The sequence below is a fragment of the Cebus imitator genome, unplaced genomic scaffold (assembly GCF_001604975.1).
Source record: "Cebus imitator isolate Cc_AM_T3 unplaced genomic scaffold, Cebus_imitator-1.0 Scaffold73, whole genome shotgun sequence".
In the NCBI taxonomy this organism is placed as follows: domain Eukaryota; kingdom Metazoa; phylum Chordata; class Mammalia; order Primates; family Cebidae; genus Cebus; species Cebus imitator.
In genome coordinates this window covers 6,782,171-6,786,840 of record NW_016107388.1, presented here as the reverse complement: position 1 = coordinate 6,786,840, position 4,670 = coordinate 6,782,171, and the positions used below count along the sequence as shown (strand labels likewise).

At 43.2% G+C, this 4,670-nt stretch overlaps 1 long non-coding RNA gene across 2 annotated transcripts in view; it reads right to left on the bottom strand.

Moving 5' to 3' along the window:
- Positions 1 to 4,593, bottom strand: part of LOC108306731 — a 19,905-nt gene extending 15,312 nt beyond the window's left edge. For both annotated transcript variants that reach the window (XR_001826255.2, XR_005200858.1), the window contains exon 1: positions 4,351 to 4,593. This is a non-coding gene — a long non-coding RNA (uncharacterized LOC108306731). The remainder of the gene's footprint in view (positions 1 to 4,350) is intronic.
- Positions 4,594 to 4,670: the final 77 nt, after the last annotated feature.

Here is a 4,670-nt window from a genome sequence, read left to right as displayed (position 1 = left end):
AAAGAAAAAAGAAAAAAGAAACAATGACAGCTGTGTGACATATCGTACCAGGATAAGGATAAGGGAATGTTTGTCCACAGGAAATGAACTGTGGTTCCTCCGATTTCTTTTTATTTATTTATTTTTTATTTTTTAAGGTGGGGTTTCACCTTGATGGCCAGGCTGGCCTTGAACTCCTGACCTCAGGTGATCCACCCACCTCGGCCTCCCAAAGTGCTAGGATTACAGGCATGAGCCACAGCGCCCGGCCGGTTCCTCTGATTTCTATTGTATACTCTTATAGCAGTTACTTTGTCTTTTACCCATTGTTATGGACTGAGTGTTGGTATTGCCTCAAAGCTCATAAATTGAAATCCTAACCCCAGTGTAATGGTATTAGGAGGTGGGGCCTGGGGAGGTGGTTAGGTCATGAGGGTGGAGCCCCTCATCAATGGGATTAGTGCCCTGATGAATGAGACTTTACTGGGTGTGGTGGCACACACCCGTAATCCCAGCACTTTGGGAGGACGAGGTAGAAGGATTGCTTGAGCCCGGGAGTTCTAGCCCAGCCTGGGCAACATAGTGAGACCTGTCTCTATAAAAAATCATAAAATGAGGCAGGAGGATTGCTTGAACCCAGGAAGTCGAGGCTGCAGTGAGCCCTGATTGCAGTAGGAATGAGCCACTGCATTCCCACCTGGGTGACAGAACAAGACCTTGCCTCAGGGAAACAAAAAAAGGAAGAAGGAGGGAAGGAGGGATGGAAGGAAGGAAGGAAGGAAGGAAGGAAGGAAGGAAGGAAGAAAAAGAAAAGAAAAGAAAAGAAAGGGACCTCAGAGCTCTCTTTCTCTCTTTCTGACAAGTGAGGACACAGCCAGAAGATGGAAGTCTGCAACCCAGAAGAGGGTCCTCACCAGAACCTGACCTTTGATCTCAGACACTCCAGCCTCCAGAACGATCAGAAATTACAGTAATTTTTGTTTTTAAACTTCCCAGTATATAGTCATTTGTTATAGCAGCCCCAGCTGAGTGAGACACACTGTATACCTACACACAGGAATAATAAACCTTGCCACATATCTCTCTTTTTCACCTGCCTTTTATCCCAATTCCTCTCCTGGGCTAATGAGTATTATTGCAGACGTTGGCGCATCCTAGAGGCAAGGTGTCAACGTATTTGCACACATTAGCTCTTTTTCATTCCATATTCATTCAACATGAAGTTATTGTTGAATGTTTGCTGTGTGCTAGGTGCTCAGACAGGTAGAAATGATCCCCATTTTGTAGTACAGCTAGTGCTCGACCTACGACCATGAATGATTCTGACAGACTGGTCGTAACACGATTTGGTCATAAGTTGAGTGGGCTATATGCACGCGGAGATGGTAGTGCTGCCGGAAGCTGGTCAGCACTGTTGTACGCCCAGCTGGGCAACATTTGCGCTGCCAGACGCGGAGCAGTCGTGGCTAGCGATTGTGGTTGTAAAGTCGAATGGTCGTAAGTTGCATAGGTCGTAAGTCGATCAATACCTGTAGAGGAAATGGAATCTCAGTGAGATTGAGTGACTTGTCCCTAACAACACAGCTGGCAGGTGGGCAGCTCACAGCCCAGCTCATCCACTGTGCACTCCCCACCCCATCCCACCCCGGCTTGGTCAGCTGACCTGATGCACAGAAGCTTTGTGAAAAATCTGTCCTGACAAATAAAAGTTAGCCTTGGCCAGATCAAATAACACACTTGCGTGCTTGTGTTACCCAGTGTGAAATGCAAATGAGTGTGGTGACATCCCTAAACAAGACACCTCTGTAGCTGCCTTTATAGCATTATATAACATAATATTATAGGCCAACATTCTCTCCCCTACATGTTGTCTCCTTAGGATATAGAAACCCAAGTGGGTGGGGATACTCTGGTCTTTTTCAAACATCCTGACACAAGGAGAAAAGAGAGACTAGGAAAGAAAAGAAACAAAGTATCTAGTTAATCATCAAATCAAGCTATAAATTCATTAGAAGATAATTTGTTTCTAAAGATAACTTCCTGGTTGACTTTGAGGTTGCTGACAAGTTTCAGTCTAATGAATAGTAGTTTCTAAAAAAAGTGAGATGAAAATAAATGAAGAAGAAATTTTGTTTCTCATCTGGTTTAAATGTTTTTTAAAAAGCGAATGGTTGGACTAAATGTAGAACTGGCAACACTGAAAAAAAGAAGATGGTTTTTGAGAACTTGAACCCTCTCAATACTGTATCTACTTAGCTTGAGGGTCAAAGTAATAAATTTTTAATAAATTAACAAATTCTAAAAGGACACTTTTAAGGATGTTAAAAGTAAATTTATTTATTATTTATTTATTTATTTATTTATTTATATTTTTTGAGACAGGGTTTCACGCTTTTGCCCAGGCTGGAGCGCAGTGGTGTGATCATGGCTCACTGTAACCTCCACCACCTGGGCTCAGCTCCCCCAAGTAGCTGGGACTACAGGTGTGCATCACCATACCCAACTAATTTTCTTATTTTCAGTAAAGTCGGGATTTTGCCATGTTCCCCAGGCTGGTCTGGAACTGCTGAGCTTAAGCAATCTGCCTGCCTCAGCCTCCCAACATGCTGGGATTACAGGCGTGAGCTACTGCACCTGGCCAAAAGTAAAACTTAAAATCATTAGTTGACTATAACCACATTATGCATACTATGGTGAATAAAGCCTCCGCTGGTCTGGGAATGTCCTGGAAGGGAAAGAGATCGTGAATTGAGAGTGGGCTTGGGCCTCCCTCAGTGGAGACTGGGTCCCCCACTCACCAGGTGAGTGGGAATCATGATCTTGTTTCTTAATTTTTGTGATTGTTTGTTTCTTTTAAACCTAAATCCTCTTGATTGAGAACACACAGACCTTTGCCAAATTGTGTGCTGCTTTTTCTGGTAAACCAAATGTTATAGACTGAGTGATGTCCACTAAAATTCCTAGGTTGAAGTCTAAGCCCCAGTACCTTGGAATGTGACCGTATTTGAAGAAATGGCCCGGTCTGTGATACTTTGCTGTGGCAGCCCTAGAAACCAATATGCCAACCAACTCATAAACAGACAAAAAACCAGAAAAGAACTAAATGCGGAGGATTCCAAACCCAGTGGCAGCAACTCCCCTAGCATGTCCTTCTCCTAGGATAAAAATCAGGGAGAAATACACAGATGGAGAAATAACTATTTATGTAGTGTGTGTACAGATACTCCCTCCCTCTGCTCACAGGGAGGCCCTGGGAGATGCAGCACCTCAATCAAAATGTACACCCAGTGCCTAGATCGTGTCTTCTAAGAGGATACAGGATTCCCTGGGGAAGAGGCCAGTGCCAGGGCTGAGGCCAGGAAGGTACAAGTTGAGCTTGGAACATCTTGTTGAGGCTAAAAGTGAGTGCTCAAAACATGATGGGAGCAGCGTCAAAAGCACACCAGAGCCACCCTAAAGAAGCTCCCACTTGCCAATGCTGGGTCAATTTGACCAGCTTTGGTTAAATTATAAAATAATGAAAGTAGGCCGGGCGTGGTGGCTCACGCCTGTAATCCAAGCACTTTGGAGGCCAAGGCGGGTGGATCACTTGAGGTCGTGAGTTCAAGACCAGCCTGACCAACACGGTGACACCCCATCTTTATTTAAAATAAATAAATATATATATAATAAATAAACAAAGAATGAAAATAATGAAAGTAGCAAATAATAATGGATTATAAACATTAACATAACATAGAAACCATAAGTCTATGCTGACATTTACTTACTTTTTTTTTTTTTTTGAGACAGAATCTTGCTCTGTTGCCCAGGCTGGAGTACAGTGGTGACACCTTGGCTCACTGCAACCTCCACCTCCCAGGTTCAAGCGATTCTCATGCTTTAGCCTCTGGAGTAGCTGGGATTACAGGCGTGCAGCACCATGCCTGGCTAATTGTTTTGTGTTTTCAGTAGAGACAGGGACAGTGGGGGTCTCACTATGTTGCCCAGGCTGGTCTCGAACTCCTTGCCTCCAATGAGCCACCAGTCTCGGCCTCCCAAAGTGCTGGAATTACAGGCATGAGCCACCGTGACTGGCCTATGCTGACATTTAAATGGAAAGTTTGATGAGAAACAGAATACTTACCTAGTTTTAAAGCTTCTCTTCAGAAAATACTTATTTATTTTAAAGAGGAAAATAGTTAACTGTTCAGTGGAAAAGCCTGGCAGACATCAATTTCATCAAGGAGTCAAAATAATCAGACAAACTGATACCGCTCTGACCTTCTACGACACACAAAAAGACACAGCATCACCAAGGAGACAGAGCCTGCGTGAATCATGAGAAGCGGCGTCAGGCCTGAGTGAGGAGCTTTCTGCAAAATAACTGACCTGTCATCTCCCAGAGGGTCAAGGTCCCAGGAACTGTCCCCGTCTAAATGATACTAAAGAGGCCTTAGCTCAATGCAGTGCCTGACTCTGGTCTGAAGGTCTTTCGTGCTAAAGGACAAGGTTGGGACAACTGGCAAAACCTAAAAGGTATCTGAAGATTAGATGGAAGTAATGCATCAGTGTTAATTTCCCAATTTTTATCCTTGTTCTATGGTTCTGTAGCAATTGTATAGGAAGTATTAAAGGGTGATAGTGTTTTTTTTTTTTTTTTTTTTTTTTTTTTTTTTTTTTTTTTTTTTTTTTTTTTTTTTTTTTTTTTT